Source organism: Python bivittatus, unplaced genomic scaffold, assembly GCF_059951505.1.
Source record: "Python bivittatus isolate LINGU-HERP-01145 unplaced genomic scaffold, Pbiv_v1 ctg000480_np1212, whole genome shotgun sequence".
Lineage (NCBI taxonomy): Eukaryota > Metazoa > Chordata > Lepidosauria > Squamata > Pythonidae > Python > Python bivittatus.
The window spans coordinates 5319100-5339338 of NW_028277075.1; positions in this window are offsets into that span (position 1 = coordinate 5319100).

Consider the following 20239-nt stretch of genomic DNA (forward strand, 5'->3'; position numbering starts at 1 on the left):
GCAAAAGTGAGGGTAAATAGCTTTATAACCAGGTAGGAATCATCGTCCAGACTCTTCCCAGTTATAATAATGACAAAGCTATTTGTCTGCTTCTATTCCTTTCTCTAACAAGTATTTCTTAATATGCATTCATGTGCTATCAATAGCGTATAACTTAAGTATAAAGTTGAGTCTCAGAAGTTCTTCCAAAGTGTTTGAATCAATACCCTGAAACTAGATATCTGGGATGAAATTTTTTATACTGTGTGCAGGTCCTGAGCATTGTTCCATCTGCTTTCCTAAGAGAATCACTTTTTCAGTTGCTACAAAAAGTCAGCCTCAAATATTGAAGGGAAATTCACTCAAAGGAACAAAAATGATTTACTTTATTATTATTATTATTATTATTATTATTATTATTATTATTTCTTCAGCTTAACTTATTTGTCACTTTACTGATCAAAATATATACTTCAGGGTAATTAGAGTTTTGTACAAATTTAGGGCAGTTCTATATATACATTTTTTAGTCTTAAAAGGGAGGGGGCACAAAAAGGAGGGGAGGTAGAAAGAAAAAAGAAAAGACAAATCGGGAAAAGAAAAGAATAAACAACAACAAAACATGTTTTATATAACAAACCGTTCAGCCAAAATTTTAAATATGTCATTTATCGTTGCCCACTCAGAATAATATTTTACATTGATAATAAGTGAATTCATAAACGGAAAGTAATCCAAGTCTGTACAACAGAGGTAGCACTTTCTTTCCAACATTAAATAATAGTATTTTTGCTGCCCTCCCTCCATGCTCCATAAATCCATAATTCTTCATATAGTGATAAATTCATGGGCAACTGCAGGAGGCCTAAGCAGAGTGAGCAAATGATGAAACATCATGATATCATAATGCAAATGCTGCAACTCATCTGAATCGGATATCAGAATGCAAGTACATAATTAAGACATTTACATCATAATGTCACTATGTACATTTCATCATTTTGATTGTCAGGTTCAGCTGGCACTGCACACCTAGGAACTTGCCCAGCCGCGCTTTAGTCAATTTCACCGCTCGAGCGCTAGCGCAGAAAGAGGAAATGCGAAACCGCAAGCTAATGAATGGGCCACCTGGCGCCACTTCACTAATCTGGAACGGATCCGGATCCGTTGTGTTAACGCCAGAGGGCCGCGGCAAAGGAGAGAGCCGCGGAATTGAGGAAGAGATCAGCGCGCGAGGGGATGCTCCGGCTGTGCGCGCGACAGAAGCCCCAACGAAGGCAAGGAAGGCCACAGGCAACAACAATCAAAGAAACAAGAGAACTGGGCTGAACCTGCCATTCCAGTAGAAGGGGGGGATTACAAGGGGCAATCTGCAATCTAATTTGTAATATGTAACCTAGCAACGGGGCCCGCGGGGGGGATTGAGACAACTATAAAGGAGTAATGTAAATGTACCAAGCCAGTCCTGGCTTTGCTTGTGACTGCTACGTTACGCATGAGTAAACCTCTTTTGTGAACCACAAAAGACAGAGTTTCTCTGTCGAACGGGGCAAACCTTACATTGATATCATTGTGGTTTGCTGAGGATGCTGCTAGATGAATTCCAAGTTTGGGGCATATAATTTAAGAAAGCATTGTAACTGTACTGAACTTGGTAATATCAGAACAGGACATCAGTGGTACATGTCCATAGCATATGAGTAAATATCATATGATATGTATTTAGTGAATATGTATTGTAAAATCACCCATTTTACACTTTGACCATAATGGTGACAGCCAATCATTTTAAAACATTCTCTGGGGTTTCTAGTAAGCATGAAAAAATATGGAATCTTTCAACTTTTTATTCCAAAGTCTGCAAATAGCCAATTTCCGTCAGAGCAATACTCTTTAGCGCGCACACACACAAATACATACATACATACATACATACATACATACATACATACATACATATGTTAAAGCCATAAGCCGTAAGCCGCAGGCAGGAACAGCATATACTGAACAGCACTACCAGATAGCTGGCATTGTGCACAGAAACATCTGCACAGTGTATGGGCTATACCCTCCCAAGTCCAGATGGGAGATTCCACAGAAGGTTGTGAAGAATAACAGGGCTAAGTTCCTGTGGGACTTCCAGATCCAGACAGACAGGCAGGTACTGGCCAACTAGACATCATCATAGTAGACAAGGACCAGAAGACAGCAGTGGTGATAGATGTAGTGGTGCCAAGTGACAGCAACATCAGAAAGAAAGAGTATGAGAAGCTGGAGAAGTATCAGGGCCTGAAGGAAGAACTAGAGAGGATGTGGAAAGTAAAGGCCAAAGTGGTGCCAGTGGTGGTAGGAGCACTCGGGGCTATGACTCCTAAGCTGGGAGAGTGGCTCCAACAGATCCCAGGAACAATATCAGGCCTCTCTGTCCAGAAGAGTGCAGTCCTAGGAACAACTAAGGTGTTGTGCAGAACCCTCAAAGTCATAGGCCTCTGGTAGAGGACCTGAGTTTGACATACCACCCATAGGGGTGAGAGGGGATTTTTTTTTAAATGCCTTAGTATTATCCATAACACACTCCAGTAACAATTTGAGATGCTGCTAATTCAACTGAATTAAATTATAAAATCAAGAGATGTTTCCATTTTTAATTTAATATGCTGACTTTTTGAAATGTTATACAATTTCCTTTTGCAAATTACTCTTACAATAATTATTTAAAATCTTGATTGGGAGTAAACTGACCTATAATACTAATAGTTCTAGTTTTTGATGATGATGATGATAATGAAGATGATGAAGATGAAGATGAACAAGAAAGGAGAGAGAATTATTTGAAAATTTCAAACTGGGGATTACAATACAGTGTAACTTTGTCATATGGATAAGGGTCAAAATTATGTTTCTATATACCTTCCAAATAGGCTATCACTCATGAAATACAATAGTGCTATTGCTAAAAGTGGAGCCAGCATTTGCCATTATGTCAGGGGGGTCACATAAGAGTTTTCTAATAAGGTCAAAAGCAATGTTTTGATTTGATCACCTCCATTCCACAGGTAACAATCAAAATATATGCTGAATTATAAAGCTGAAAGTGAGTAAAGTTAGAAGCCTCATAATTTAGATAATTTAGATGTTTAATAATATAGAGTTTTGTTCTTCCCCTGAAAGAATTCTTATTATCAATCTGCTTAAAATAACTTAAAGATATTAAGATAGGTTTGTTTTGTTTCTTTCGCTAGTTAATCTTCAAGTCATTCTTGATTCCTGGCAACTGCCAGGACAAGCCTTAGACAGATATAACAAACTGTCTTTCAGCACAGGAATATTTCTCCATAAATATATCAGTTTTGAAATAATATTCATTTGCATAATCTATCTTTTCCCACAAGCTCATTGGAGTTTTTTACCACCTATTTTTATCAGTTATAAAAGATATAAAACTGATATATTTGCATCGACAAATGCGGGAAGTTTCCTTGGAATATTGTAACTATATTTAAAGGAGTTCAAGCAACAGTTGAAACCACAATTATTAGAAATTCCAAAGAAATATTAAAACTTATAGGAAGTATATGAGGTTTATATCAGTTTACGAAATAGCCTGATAAATTTCCAAACTCTAAACTTGCACAGTTTAGCAGCCTTTGGTATAGAAAATATATAACTATAAATGAGATATATCTTCTGTAGAGTGCCACAGGGAAAAGCATTGCCTGCATAATTCTGATCTTTGTAGGTATAGACACATCCCAGCATCTGAATGTATTTTCCAAGCTCTTCATGGCTACTCTACCAAGTGCCTTTGCTTTTAAAACTGAGCTCTCCTACTAATAATATAGTCAGTTCGATTTCTGCGTACTCTATTTCATAATGTCCATGTGTATAAGCATTGTTTTGGTTGTTTGAAGACTGTGTTAGCAATGAAGAAATAACTGGATTAACAGATATTGATATATCATTCTCCTGCTTAATTTCAGTTTCCTAGGCCATATATGTAAGGTTTGCCCCGTTCGACAGAGAAACTCCCGTGACACGTGTGGTTCACAAAAGAGGTTTACTCATGCGTAACGTAGCAGTCACAAGCAAAGCCAGGACTGGTTTGGTACAATTGCATCACTTGTTATATTCCCCCCTTCCCGCGCTTTTTCCGCCCCGCGATCGCGTTACCGCTGAGGATTATCGGCCCCCCAATAATCCCTCTTAATTGTCCATGATGGCAGGTTCAGTCAGGGTCCATTGTCCTTGACTGACAGTCCTCCCCCGGCTTGGGTTGGTCCCCCCCCGTTACCCTCGTGTAAGCCCGAGGGTTCTGCGTTGCGCGGCGCTCTTGTTTCACTGCCTGCGGCCCCGTTCATTGTTGGCTCGCACCGTTATCAGTGTAGAGTTAAAACTTCCACTGCGATTTCCCTGTTGGGCTGGGCGCAGGTGGCCCATTAATTAGCGGCGCTTTCAGTTCCTCTTTCCCTCGCTAGCTGCCGCCAGTGGAGTTCGCGTGGTGTGGCTGAGAGCTTCCCCGAAGCCCGGTGCTGACCGAACCTGACATACCGCCCCCCTGAAAACATATCCCCCCCGACTTTATTTCGGTTTCCCGGGGTATTTGTTGCAAAAGTCCCGCACTAGGTCCGGCGCTCTTATGTGGGTTTTGCTTACCCATTCGCTGTGGGACTTGGGAAAATGTTTCCATTGCACTAGGAGCTGGACCTGCCCCTTGTGCCTCCTGGCGTCCAGTATCTGGTTGATCTCGAAATGCTGCTCCCCACTGACCATGATGGGTGGTGGCACCCCCTCTGCCTTGAGCCAGGCGTTCCCCGGCTGGTGCAGCTTTAGCAGGCTGCAGTGGAACACCGGGTGGATCTTCCCGAGGCTTTTCAGGAGCGTCAGCCTGACGGTTACGGGGTTGATGACCTCTGCAATGGGGAACGGTCCCACAAATCTCGGGCTGAGTTTCTTCGATGTCTGGTGTGTCTTTAGGTTTTTGGTTGACAAATACACCTGGTCCCCCACTTTCCACTGCCCCTCGGGGAGTCTCTTGCGGTCTGCATGTTTTTTGTAGTCGGCTTTGGCTTTTTGCAATGCCGCGTGCGCCGCTCGCCTGGTGGCGTCGATTTGGGTGAACCAGGCGTCCAAGGAGTTGATTTGGGACTCCGGCTGAGGCAACTCCGGCATGGGGACGAAGTCTCTCCCGGTGGCTACTTTGAATGGAGAAAAGCCGATACTTTTGTGGACGGCATTATTGTATGCTACTTCCGCGAATGGCAGTAGCTCCACCCAATCGTCCTGTTGGTGTCCCACATAGCAGCGCAGGTACTGTTCGAGCCCCCCGTTCAGGCGTTCCGTGGCTCCGTCCGTCTGCGGGTGCGCCACGGAGGAAAGGGCTTGCTTCGTCCCCACCCGCTTCAGGAACTCCCTCCAGAACCACGCTATGAAGTTGCCACCCCAATCGCTGACGACCCGTCGGGACACGCTGTGTAGCCGGTAAACATGCTGCATGAACAGCCTCGCCAACCTCTCCGCCGTGGGGACTTGCCGGCACGCTACAAAGTGCGCTTGTTTGGAGAATAAGTCCATAAGCACCCAAATGGCGGTCTTCCCCTTACTCTCCAGGAGCTCTAATATGAAGTCCATGGCGATCTCTTGCCATGGGCCGTCGGGGTCCGCTACCGACTGGAGTAACCCCCTAGGCTTGCCTTTAGCCCCTTTCGCCATCGCGCACACCGGGCAACCCCCCGAGTATGCCTCCACATCCTTCCGGAGCATTGGCCACCAGAACTGCCGCTGGATTAAGTGGAGCATCTTCACGAAGCCGTAGTGCCCCGCGTTCTGGCTGTCGTGGGCTCTTTCCATGACCCCGCGTCGGCACCCCTCGGGTACGTACAACTTCCCTTCGTGCCACCACAAACCCTCTTGGCTGGTTAGCACTTCTCGGTTTTGCTTGAGCCAAGCGTCCTGTTCCGCCGCCTCCGCAAACCCTTGCTTTACCTCGGTCGCCGCGTCCCGTCGCTCCCCCTTGGTCTGGCTCCGGGTCACCGCCTTTGCAGCCAGCCTGCTGGCAGGGATGATGGAGTCCACAATCTCCTCTCGTAGGCTGGTGTGCTGGGGCATGCGAGACAACCCGTCTGCTAGGAAGTTGCGTTTCCCGGGGATGTGTTTTAGGGTGAACCTGAACCTCCCGAAGTATTGGGACCACTGCGCCTGTTTGGGGAATAGCTTACGCGGGGCCTTCAGGGCCTCGAGGTTCTTGTGGTCCATCCACACCTCGAATGGTTCGGCTGCCCCCTCCAATAGATGCCTCCACGTGGCTAGCGCCCACTTGACCGCGTGCGCCTCTTTCTCCCACACCATCCACCTCCTCTCTGTCTCCGTGAATTTGCGGGAGGCGTAGGCGCATGGGTGGATGGCCCCCTCCGGGCTGGGCTGGAGCAGGACCGCCCCCGTTGCCACGTCTGATGCGTTTACTTGTATGATAAACCGCCGATCTGTTCCAGCCACAAACAGCACATCTTGCTTGCATGTTCTGACAATTTCAAACTGAATGTGATCATAAAATTCACTGACCTTCTTTTCTTCTGCATCAGTAATTTGAACAAAAACTTGGACAGTTGTCATATTAAAGGATTTTCCACAAAGTCTAACTGATATTTAGTCATTGATTGCCATTGTAGCCAAGTACTGTTCTTGCTCTATCCTTCCTAAGTATGAAAGCAATGTTGTTCCTTCCTTGTTTTTTATGTCTTGAGTAGAAAACACTCCATTTCAATTCTATGATGCCTAGGATATTAATGTGTAGCCAAGTCATTTGATCTTTCACTGTGTTGAGTTTTCCCATGTTCATGCTTCTTGCATTCTGTTTTCCCACTGTAATTCTTTCAAGCTTCAAATTTTCTTTCCCTGCATGGCAACATCAGCAATTAGAAATCCCAAAGCCTTTAGTCTACTCACGTCATGAAAACCATTAATACTCTGTAAGATCCTCTTAGCATGTGGAGGCCATCCAACATGAGGGACCCATCATCTGGCACTATATTATTAGTCACTTTATGTTGTCTATCCATGTGGTTTCCTTCATAAAATTCAGGAATGCCCCATTTATTGTATGTATGTATGTATGTATGTATGTATGTATGTATGTATTGAATTTATATAGTGGCCCATCTCAGTTGCATGTGACTCTGGGTAGTGTACTCAGTTAAAACTTGTACTTCATTTTAAATACTGTGAAATTAGCTCAGTAGTGCACTGGGAACAACTGACTGATTTAACTGATTTAAGTGCCTGCTTGCTATAGCTGGGCAGCTGGGATGATCTTCACACCTTGCCTATTAGAATTATATATTTTTGGCTTACACTCCTGGCAATCTTTCTTCATCCATCCCAGGAACACCCCTGTCCTGTGCCATGATGACGCAGCACAGCAGGACCCGAGAGGGAAAAGTCACCATACATCCAACAAATTAAATTCTAATATATAACTTCTAATAATTTCTGTGCATGAGGATTAGATTGAAACTAGGTAGTATGCCAGTGTTATAATATATCTAACAGTTGATCAAAATATCCAGCCATAATTATCTGATCCACAGGCAAAGATTTTAAAATATCTATGCAATATATTTGAAAAATACTTCATAGGACTACAACTAGTAATAAATGTTGTATGTTTATTAAAACATTTAATCACACAAACATATCCATATATCTATATCTGTCTATATCACTATCCATCCATCCATCCATCCATCCATCCATCCATCCATCCATCCATCCATCCAATCACTTATTTCTTGTTCCACCACAAATTCTGAGCGCTCATTAATTAAAATTTCTTCAGTGCTATCACATGTTGAATACACTTGATTAACTCTAATTAAAAGATTGTTCCCCCTTCACGGATCACTGTCTTGTCGTGGTGAAGGGGCTTGCGTAACTCAGTGAAGCCATGAGTTATACCGTGCAACATGGGTTATACCCAAGACGGACAGGTCATGACAGAGAGTTCTAACAAAATGTGGTCCACTGGAGAAGGAAATGGCAACCCACTCCAGTATCCTTGCCAAGAAAACCCCATGGACAATGTTAAAAGGCTAAAAGATATGACGCCGGAAGATGAGCCCCTTAGGTCGGAAGGTGTCCAATATGCTACTGGGGAAGAGCGGAGGGCAATTCCAAGTAGCTCCAGAAAGAGTGAAGCGGCTGGGCCAAAGCCAAAAGGACGTTCAGCTGTGGATGTATCTGGAAGCGAAAAGAAGGTCCGATGCTGTAAAGAACAATATTGTATAGGTACCTGGAATGTAAGATCTATGAACCAAGGCAAGCTGGATGTGGTCAAACATGAGATGACAAGATTGAACATTGACATCTTCGGAATCAGCAAACTGAAATGGAAGGGAATGGGTGAATTTAATTTGGGTGACCATTATATCTACTACTGTGGGCAAGAAACCCTTAGAAGAAATGGAGTTGTACTCACAGTCAATAAGAGAGTGGGAAAGGCAGTAATGGGGTACAACCTCAAAAATGACAGAATGATCTCAGTGCGTATCCAAGGCAAACCATTCAATATCACAGTCATCCAAGTCTATGCCCCAACCACTGATGCTGAAGAAGCTGAAGTTGACTGCTTCTATGAAGACCTACAACACCTTCTAGAACTAGCACCAAAAAAAGATGTCCTTTTCATCATAGGGGATTGGAATGCTAAAGTAGGAAGTCAAGGAATAATTGGAATAACAGGCAAGTTTGGCCTTGGAGCACAAAATAAAGCAGGGCAAAGGCTAATAGAGTTCTGTCAAGAGAACAAGCTAGTCATAGCAAACACTCTTTTCCAACAACACAAGAGACGACTCTACACATGGACATCACCAGATGGTCAATACTGAAACCAGATTGATTATATACTTTGCAGCCAAAGATGGAGAAGCTCTATACAGACAGCAAAAACAAGACCAGGAGCTGACTGTGGCTCAGATCATGAGCTTCTTACTGCAAAATTTAGGCTTAAATTGAAGAATGTAGGGAAAACCATTAGACCACTCAGGTATGTCTTAGATCATATTCCTTGTGAGTACACAGTGAAGGTGATGAATAGATTTAGAGGATTAGATTTGGTAGACAGAGTGCCTGAAGAACTATGGACGGAGGTCCATAACATTGTACAGGGGGCAGCAACTAAAACTATCCCAAAGAAAAAGAAATGCAAGAAAGCAAAATGGCTGTCTGATGAGGCTTTACAAATAGCTGTGGAAAGAAGGAATGTGAAAAGCAAGGGTGAAAGGGAAAGATATAAGCAACTGAATGCAGATTTCCAGAGAATAGCAAGGAGAGATAAGAAGGCCTTCTTAAATGAACAGTGCAAAGAAATCGAGGAAAACAATAGAATGGGGAAGACTAGAGATCTCTACAAGAAAATTGGAGATATCAAAGGAACATTTAGTGCAAAGATGGGCATGATAAAGGACAAAAAAGGACCTAACAGAAGCAGAAGAGATTAAGAAGAGGAGGCAAGAATACACAGAAGAACTATACAAGAAAGATCTTAATGTCCCTGATGTCCACGCTGGTGTGATCACTGACCTTGAGCCAGACATCCTAGAGAGTGAAGTCAAGTGGGGCTTAGGAAGCATTGCTAACAACAAAGCTAGTGGAGATGACAGTATTCCAGCTGAGTTATTTAAAATACTAAAAGACGATGGTGTTAAAGTGCTGCACTCAATATGCCAGCAAGTTTGGAAAACGCAACAGTGGCCACAGGATTGGAAAAGGTCAGTTTATTTTCCAATTCCAAAGAAGGACAATGCCAAAGAATGCTCAAACTATCGCACAATTGCACTCATTTCACATGCTAGCAAGATTATGCTCAAAATCCTACAAGCTACGCTTCAGCAATACATGAACCGAGAACTACTGGATGTACAAGCTGGGTTTTGAAGAGGCAGAGGAACTAGAGATCAAATCGCCAACATTCGCTGGATCATGGAGAAAGCACGAGAGTTCCAGAAAAATATCTACTTCTGCTTCATTGACTATGCAAAACCCTTTGATTGTGTGGATCACAACAAACTGTGGCAAATTCTTAAAGAGATGGGAGTACCAGACCACCTTACCTGTCCCCTGAGAAATCTGTATGCGGGCCAAGAAACAACAGTTAGAACCGGTCATGGAACAACCGATTGGTTCAAAATAGGGAAAGGTGTACAACAAGGCTGTATACTGTCACCCTGCTTATTTAACCTATATGCAGAGTACATCATGAGAAATGCCAGGCTGGAAGAATCACAAGCCGGAATTAAGATTGCAGGGAGAATCATCAATAACCTCAGATATGCAGATGATACCACCCTAATGGCAGAAAGTGAAGAAGAACTAAAGAGCCTCTTGATGAGGGTGAAAGAGGAGAGTGCGAAAGCTGGCTTGAAACTCAACATTAAAAAAACTAAGATCATGGCATCTGGACCCATCAATTTCTGGCAAATAGAAGGGGTAGAAATGGAAGCAGTAACAGACTTCATTTATTTGGGCTCCAAGATCACCGCAGGCAGAGATTGCAGCCATGAAATTAAAAGACGCTTGCTCCTTGGGAGGAAAGCTATGGCAAGACTAGATAGCATATTAAAAAGCAGAGACGTCACCTTGCCGACAAAGATCCGCAGAGTCAAAGCTATGGTTTTTCCAATAGTAATGTATGGTTGTGAGAGCTGGACCATCAAGAAGGCTGAGCGTCGAAGAATTGATGCCTTTGAACTGTGGTGCTGGAGAAGACTCTTGAGAGTCCCCTGGACTGCTAGGAGGTCAAACCAGTCAATCTTAAAGGAAATCAACCCTGATTGCTTATTGGAAGGATTGATAATGAAGCTCAAGCTCAGATACTTTGGTCACCTAATGCAAAGAGAGGACTCTTTGGAAAAGACCCTGATGCTGGGAAAGATTGAAGGCAAAAGGAGAAGATGACGGCAGAGGATGAAATGGTTAGATAGCATCACTGAAGCAATGAGCATGAAACTGAGCCAACTCAGGGAGGCAGTGAAGGACAGGAAGGCCTGGCGCAATATGGTTCATGGGGTCACGAAGAGTCGGACACAACTTAACGACTAAACAACAACAGCAAAAAGATTGTTCTTTTGCAGAAGAATATGAGTTTCTTTTTTTTAAAATAAGCTGAAGTTTTTACGTTGCCCAATTTAAAATACAATTTCAGATATTTTATCTTCCACCTACAGTGACATCATATCACAGTAAGAATCATACATGGAAAGAGAGAGAGAAGGAGGTGGGACATGTTTATATCCATGGTGTGCATACCTATATTTATGTAGTTTTGAGGGGGGGGGGAGAAAAGAAATTGGGGTCATAAATAAATAAATAAATCCTCTTCATAATACATGAACTTCACCAATGATCCAGGTCTGTCTACTTTTATCAAAAAGTCAGGGTGGGAGTGGAGGTGGAATCTGCCTTTCCACTTCAGATGATCACACAATACACTTCTCAACAGGAGCTTGGCTGTATTTTTTTTTTTTCATTCCATTATCTGGGGATAGACAGCAAGAATAACAACAATGACAATTCAATGGAAAGGGGGAAAAGATTCTTTATTGTTTATCTGTCAGATGGATTTTAGAGAATTGCTTCTGATTTTGAGCTATCTGTGGAAAAAGATATGGAAAAATAATTCTTTGCTTTGCTTTCCAGTCAAAGATAGTACTTGTCATGATAAATGTGGATTATGGTTCCATAGTATATAGATCAAGAATCTCACACCAATTAGACAAAGTTTTGGAGCAGAATGGAAAGGAAACCCAAACAACAAGCAGCTGCAATTTCAAGTATATACTCTGGCTGCAGTGATAAAATCTTACTTGTATGAAAGTTGCAGTAGGATAAACTTGTTAGTGCTGAAAAGAAATTTTAGCAAACATAAATTATTTCTATGATAAAGATCCTGCTGGTCAGTTACTCCTTCCTGAAGACCTTTGTTTACTTTCAAAACATTTGTAACATCTGTTGGTTTGAAGTTTGAGATCTCTGATACCAATTATCTACTAAAGTTTTTTATCTGCACACATTTAGTCATTCTAACAGTTTATTTATCATAAGAAATAGCTTTAAAAGTGGTGAGAAAACTCAGTTGTGTTTTTTTTTCCTCCTTGAGTATGGGCCAGACTTAGTTAGTCAAAGCTATCAGCTGATCTGTTATCAGATCAACAAGCTCTTCTCCTTCAAGTTAGAAGAGAAAATTTTTGTATTCTCTTTTAGTTTTTGGGCCCATGCAAGTTACTATGTCAGACTGGAAATGTGCAATTCTGTGTACACATAACTATTCCCTCAAATGCAGGGAAGTCTGATTTCTCTCGATGTCCTAGCATACATATAATCAGGATATATTTGGATCTGTACTTACCAGGAATATCTGAGCAAATGTAAAGTTTACTCATAGGGTAGTTGCGGAGAAGGAAATTATAGATCTCATGTAAGCTTCCTGGAGCTCCTAGAGAGAAGATAAAATATAATTCCAATAAACAATAAATAATATGATATGATTACAAAGATTAATTGATTATGTGCCATCAAGTCATTTCTGACTCCTAGAGAACATGTTCTCCATGACGATCTATCCCTAACCTGTTCTTTCAGGATTCCCAAGGGTGCACTAATTACCACTGTGATTACAAAGATCTAATTTCTATTATCCATTCATAGCACTCTGATAATTACAGGAATATCCATACCAATGCTCAGTTAAGTAAGTTATTTAAAGTCATTGCAAAGTGATATCTGAAGAAAAATCAGCAGGAAATGTGGCATAACAGTATCTGGTTTGAAACCACTGCTGCAAGCCTATATGTAAAGAAACCATCTGGAAATCAAATGTGGCATTTCCTTTTTCTTAAAGACTTCTGTGTGCATTAAAAATAAAGAGTGGAGGTGAGACTGGTACATCCCTATTAGTCAACTAAGCAATATTATTCATAATCTGTTCGGAATTGAAGCCATGTTAAGGGATAGTCAGAGAAATGCATCGACTACACCCAACAAAGTAGATGAAGCCAATGGGAATCAGATTAAACTCAGATAGTACTCAGTGCTGAAATAGTGGCCCATGAAGTCTGCAATGAATTTCAAAAGTAAAAATAAAATGTGGTTGCTTTCCCAATTGCTGTCAATTTATGTAATTCAGTGCCAAGGACTAGAAGCCATGAAATTCTTCAGGGAGTCTGCAAGCTACTGTGTGACCCACACAAGTCATGCTGATCCCACTTGGTGGTATGATGTTGATTCATCTGCAAAAATGACTGTGTAGAATGTATAATTAAAGTATAATGAATGAAGGTTGTGGTTCAGCGTATGATGCTATACAGATGTAAAGCCCAAATTATGGCAACCTAGCAAAAGAGAAAGGGACTGTGCAAGGCAGAAAGATATATTTATTGGCAAGAATTCCTTTGCAAGGCCTGAACAAAGTCCTATGGTTAGGACCATTTAAATTCACTAAAAGATGAAAGACACCATTAAGCAAATGCTGCTTTTGGTGGATGCCACAGAAATCTTCAACAAAGAGATTAAATAACATCAAAACTTTTCAAAGCTTTTTACACACAAAATTAGATGTCATAGAAGAGGGTTTCCACTAACCTAACTTACCTTCCATTTGCTAGTTTTCTATGTGTGGAAAACATTTAATCATATGAGACTAAAGTCTGAAATCCCCCCCCCCTTTTTTTTTTGTACCCCTGAAGATATGTTCTCTAGGATGGCACAAAATGAAAAATGGCAATGTTGCAAGTCAAAAGGAAAGAGAGCAAAAATTTCTTTCCCTCCCACCACCACATCAAGCTCCCTTCTGTGAATTGATTGTCTTCTCAATGATTTCCACATCATACTTCACAATGATTATGTGAAGGGGAGCAGGACAGACACAGCTATGTATTTGATGGGAATCTATCAGGGAACCTATACATATACAGATGTATCTTTATAGAACTATTCCTACCCGGTCAGGGCTTATGCACACGTGGAGGAATTTTATAGAAGTAATCTGTACAGACACATGCCTTCTTTCGTACTAACACTTAATAGGGAGTGAGGACAATAGGTGTATTAATAGAGAGGGATATGACTCTTGGACATGACCTCACTTACTGACTAAATGGCTGGGCTCATGCAATATGCTAACCCATGGTTAACAATAGTGGTTTATGCAATTAATCACATTTTTATTTGTTTGTTTACATGGCACACTGAAGTACTGTATAAACAATCTAGATAAACTAAATTCAATCTGGAGACATTCTTAGAGGGCTCCACTGTGATTGATATTCTGCTCTCTCCATGGGGTTTGTATATTTTAACCTTTTTGATAATAGTTCCATTTTAATAATTACTTTTTATCTTTTTTTATAATGATTGTTTTTATTTATTTGCTGCTTTCTTAATTGTTGTATGCTGCCTAGAGTCACTTTGTGTGACTGGGTGGTTATATAAATGTGAGAAAGAAAGAAAGAAAGAAAGAAAGAAAGAAAGAAAGAAAGAAAGAAAGAAAGAAAGAAAGAAAGAAAGAAAGAAAGAAAGAAATCCACATGGACTCCAACAAAATGTAGCTAAGTTGCTGTTCAGTGTGTCAGGCAAGCACAGCCAGTGTATCCTTGCACAGGGTATTAGTACCTTGCAAATAATTGCTTTCATTTCTTCCTTTCTTCAATCAATGAATGTTGAAATGTAAAATGTTAACTCCTATTTAAAACCAACCAACAAAAACCCTGCTTACACAATTTAAGATCCATTGGCTTTTAAACTAAAAGTAATTATTGATGTAAGGCAGCATCTGCTACTGTGCCAAAATGTAAATGATTATTTCCTACTCGACTGTCTTCTATGATGCATCTTTGATGCCTCTTAAACATGTATCTTTGGACAGCACTGACATTTATTACAGTGGTTTGTTGCCCTTCTTGTTAAAAGCACCTATCATTAGTTTGCAGTAATGTTATTATCTGAGTTGGAATTGGAGGCAAACCAAACTTTTAGAAAAGGCTGCATTATTGATCCCATTTTAATCATGCCTTTAAAAAGAATCATTCATCTACTCATCTATGATGTCTCAGTCAGAAATGAAAGGGCGAAGAAAAAGCTGGAATAATTTGTTCAGGAAAGAAGGGTGATAATGCCAAAATAATTATAAATGGGTTATCAGGGATTATGCTAGAATGTGAACTTAATAATTTTCAAAAATATAAGCAGGGCTGGATCTGATTAGTACTTTCATAAGAGACCACTAGAAAGTATTAGAGTTATAGGTAGCCAGGGTAGTTGAAAAAAACAATTCTGTACAACGTCCAAGAAAATTATACATAGAAATGTCCATGAAATCACCAAGAGTAATGGTTGACTTGAAAAAAGACTACTTATACCTTTTAATTTCCCATTAACTTTGGTGAGTTTATTTTTCCCCTCCCATTGCAAATGGAGTTGCTTTGTATGGGATCTTAGTGGAAGCAAAAAACTATGTAAGAATTTAAGGCTTTTGGTCCCTCAAGTTCCCCTGAGAAATTACTCTGGTGATATAAGAGGCCTGGTAATGTCTTTCTCTCCTTCTTCTCTTCAACATTATATGAAGATCCAAGTAATATACAGGAGTGTAGAATGGGAACATTGTCTCCTGGAAGGTGAGACACCTTGGTCAAGGGAATTATGATATGAATTTCTGCTATATGTTCTTTAGTATCTTTAGTACCAATCATTCTGTTGAAAAGAGGTGTACTTCTATAACAGGCCCATTGTTACATCTAGGGAACATGTTACAGCTTTCTTTCTTTCTTTCTTCCTTTCTTCCTTTCTTCCTTTCTTCCTTTCTTTCTTTCTTTCTTTCTTTCTTTCTTTCTTTCTTTCTTTCTTTCTTTCTTTCTTTCTTTCTTTCTTTCTTTCTTTCTCTCATTATATGCTTCTTTTTATATAATAAGCTTCTTTTTCTTTTCTTTTCTCAAAAGAAATAAGGGGTTTTTTTTAGAAGTATATAGTTTTCATACAATAGTAACATATAGCTATTTACATTATGTACAAAATTGCAAAGCAATAATTAAGGTTTGGTAAATAAATGTTAATTGTAATATTTTTAAAGTTTAATAAAATTATAGTTTTTTTTAAAAAAATGAGAAGGGTATTTAATACCTTTCAGGACCAGAGAAGTGCTGCCATTAATTTGATTAACATTTGCTGCGAATTATATGAAAGTTATCTTTTTCAGTGACTTTTGGATTGGCTAAACTTAAATCAAATTCTGCATCTGGGAAAAGCCAGATTTAGAAGGGGTTTTAGCATTCCTCATCAATGTTTCATACTAAAGCAAAATAAGAACAATAATAACAGCTATATGCATTACTGTGATTTAAGGGAATAAAAATGAAAGTTAAAAAAAGAAAAAAGAATAAATCTGCTATTACTATAGCATTAATTAAATCCTTAATCTTATTAAATCTTTTGTTGTTGTTGTTCAGTCATTAAGCTGTGTCTGACTCTTCATGACCCCATGAACCATATCGCGCCAGGCCTTCCTGTCCTTCACTGCCTCCCTGAGTTGGCTCAGTTTCATGCTCATTGCTTCAGTGATGCTATCTAACCATCTCATCCTCTGCCGTCCTCTTCTCCTTTTGCCTTCAATCTTTCCCAGCATCAGGGTCTTTTCCAAAGAGTCCTCTCTTCGCATTAGGTGACCAAAGTATCTGAGCTTGAGCTTCATTATCAATCCTTCCAATGAGCAATCAGGGTTGATTTCCTTTAAGATTGACTGGTTTGACCTCCTAGCAGTCCAGGGGACTCTTAAGAGTCTTCTCCAGCACCACAGTTCAAAGGCATCAATTCTTCAGCACTCAGCCTTCTTTGTGGTCCAGCTCTCACAGCCATACATTACTACAGGAAAAACCATAGCTACCATATTAAATCTAGACTATTTTAAAAGAAATTGTTCTTTTTATTTTGAGAATATAAAGACATTTCTTGAAAATGATAAGGAACCCCTATCTAGATGCTAGCTACTAGTATAGATAGGAGGCTTGTATGCTTGTTTTCTATTATGTGAACACAGTAATATGTAAGTTTGTATAGATGGGATGGGGATATTGTTAGAGAAAACGTCTGAACAAATAAAACAGCAAGACAGGGTGCATTTTGATGTCTCTTCTGTTCTGCTTGCAAATGTTACAGAGCTTTTTCCCCACTTCCACACATACCCCCAACAGCTATTGGTGAATAGAAGGTCTCGGTATGCAGATAACATGGGGCAACTCTTTATAATGCAAATAGACATATGTAGGATTCATAAAAAGTGATGACTGTAGAATAAGGAAGCTAAAAATTAATTACTCCAAGACAAAAATTGTCATCTATGTCCAAAGACCATAAGTAAATAAATAAATAAACAAATAAATCAGATTGTAGTGTAATAGAACAAGTAAACTCCTTTCAATATCTAGACATATACCGGTTTCAAATATTGAGCTGAAACCTGCACACAGTAAATGCTAAGTTGACAACAGTGTGATCTATTAAAGGATACTGTTCATTCATTTCTCTCTCTCTTTAAAGGGGGCAGCCTTGATCACCCAGCAAAAGAGACTTTTAGTAGGAAAGTTATTCCCCAATTGCTGTATGAATGGAGAAACTGGACAAACTGGTAGTGCTACAGAATACATTATAAGAATCATCCAATTCTTCCACCATGTATAAACTGAAAATGGAAGCGAGTTTACACTTGATCACCGTAAGGGACAGGTGGAGGGGCAGTCACTGGGATCTGGATTGTCATGTGGCCAAAGCTTATGGGAAATCGAACACAGTTCTGTTCACAGCATGTTAACTCCTATTGCTTACCTCTGGAACATATATATATACTCCAAGTTTTAAGAGTGTATTAAAGGAATGGTGGTTGTCAGTGGATAATTTTAAGGATTGCTGTATCTTCTTTAATACTGGGTGTTCCAGGTGGTTCTACCTGATTGAGCACTATAGCAAAGTGTCTGTTTATCTCTGTGCCGTAACACACCCAGATCTGAAGCTAGCTTTTACAGAACTTTGTTTTCAGACTATGCCATCAGCATATTTGGATGGGAGACACAGGGGAGTACCAACCACTAAGTATTTGTGCATCCATGTTGCTCTGCAGGTAGAAGATCTGATTCATTATATTCTAATTTGCAAACTGTATTTAGCACCATTTTATTTACCCTCTACTGATACAGCAAAATTGGAGCTAATACAGTGAAACTGTTTGCTTTTTGCTGATAGACATAAATCTGTATATTACTCAGCAAGTGAAGATATATGCAGTCACAGGAAGAGGCTTAAAATAACAGCAACAACAGTCATTGCACTCATCTGCAAGGGGTTGAACTGTTTAACATAGTATTGATTCTACTGACTTATATTTTACCTGCTGATGATGGTTCAGTTTTAAGTACTTGGTTTTCTTCTATCCAACTGGTTGGATTAGCCGTCTCATTATACTTACATTTCTGATGTCCTTTTTCTAAAATGGTATTGCTAAAAACATAGTTGCAATATTTCTTTTTTTACTAATTAAAGAAATTAAGGGGTGAATTCTAAGAAATTTCAAAAGGGAGTGAGTTATGGTTTAATATAGGATGGCCAAGGTATGTGACATGTATTTAAAGAAAACTAAATTTCTAAGAGTCTGGATGTCTTCTGCAGTATAGCAGTATTATTTTTTTGTAAATTGAGATTCAGTAAAATAGCATTTCTTGGTCAATTTGATATCATATCGGCCAAAGGTTCCTAGATCTTACATCCAAAAATTCCTAGGTTTTACTCTGCTTTTAGAGCAACATTTTCATCTGAAACACTGTAAAAATGCTAAGTAAAATACTTTGGACTAGCAAAAGTCATAAGGAATTGGTCGCATTTGGATTTGTTCAGTTTAGCACATTTTCAACTGCAAATTTATTTCAATGGCATTTTCACAACAGGATGCAAGTTTGATAAAAAAAAAAAAACAGCATTGGCACATAGTTTGGAGGAACATCTACAGAGCCACACAGAGGAATTTGCTGAACATCTGAGGGATAAAATTGCACAGATCCACTCCCAGTTGGAGGCTAAGTGCAATGCAGGTCCAGTGGAGATGCCCGGGGAGCAGACTTACCCAGTTATCTGGGAACAGTTTGATTGTGTTAGACCTGAGGAAGTGGACAGGGTCCTCAGGGCTGCTAGTGTGGCTACCTGCACATTAGATCCTTGTCCCTTCTGGCTGGTTAAAGCCACCAGGGAGGAGATGTTAGGTAGATATGAGCAGTGGTTAATTCATCCTTGCAGGAGGGGGTGTTCCCAGTCTTTTAAAGAGGCCCTGGTCCATCCTCTCTTCAAGAAGCCATCACTAGATTCCATCCTTTTGGACAATTTTTTTCCAGTTTCCCACCTTCCCTTTTTAGGGAAGGTTGTGGGAAAAGTGGTTGCATGACAACTTCAGAGGACCCAGAAGAAACGGATTATCTGGACCCCTTTCAGTCAGGATTCAGGCCCAGTTATAGAACAGAAACAGCATTAGTTGCACTTTTTGATGATCTCTGGCAAGAGCAGGATGGAGGTAGTGCATCCATTCTTGCTCTTCTTGACCTCTCAGTGGCTTTCAATACCATCGACCATGGTATCCTTTTGGGTCAGCTGTGGGGGTTGGGACTGGGTGGCACAGTTTTGTGCTGGTTCAGCTCCTTCCTCCAAGGCTGATGCCAATTGGTGTTGATAGGGAGCAAGAACTCCACCCCGTGGCCCCTACTTTGTGGGGTGCTCTCACTGCTCCTATTTAATGTCTACATGAAACCATTGGGTGAGATCATCTGGGACCATGATGAGTTTTCATCAGTATGCTGCTGATGCTCAACTATATATCTCCATCCCAGGTGACCTAAGTGATGCTGTGTCTACCCTTTCACGGTGCCTGGAGGCTGTACGGGCCTGGATGGGAGACAACAGGCTTCAACTGAACTTCATCTGGTAAGACAGAGTGGCTGTGGGTACAGGGAGCCTCAAGATCTAGGAGCTTATCATCTTTGGTTCTGGGTGGGGTTTCACTACCCCAACTAGACCTAGTGCATAATCTGGGTGTCCTCCTAGACTCCTGTTCAAAGAGCAGGTGGCAGTCATGGCTAGGAGGGCCTTTGTGCAACTTTGTGTTGTGCATCAGTTATACCCCTTCCTGGATCAGGAGGCCCTCCACACAGTCATTCATGCCCTGGTCACCTCCCGTTTGGATTACTGC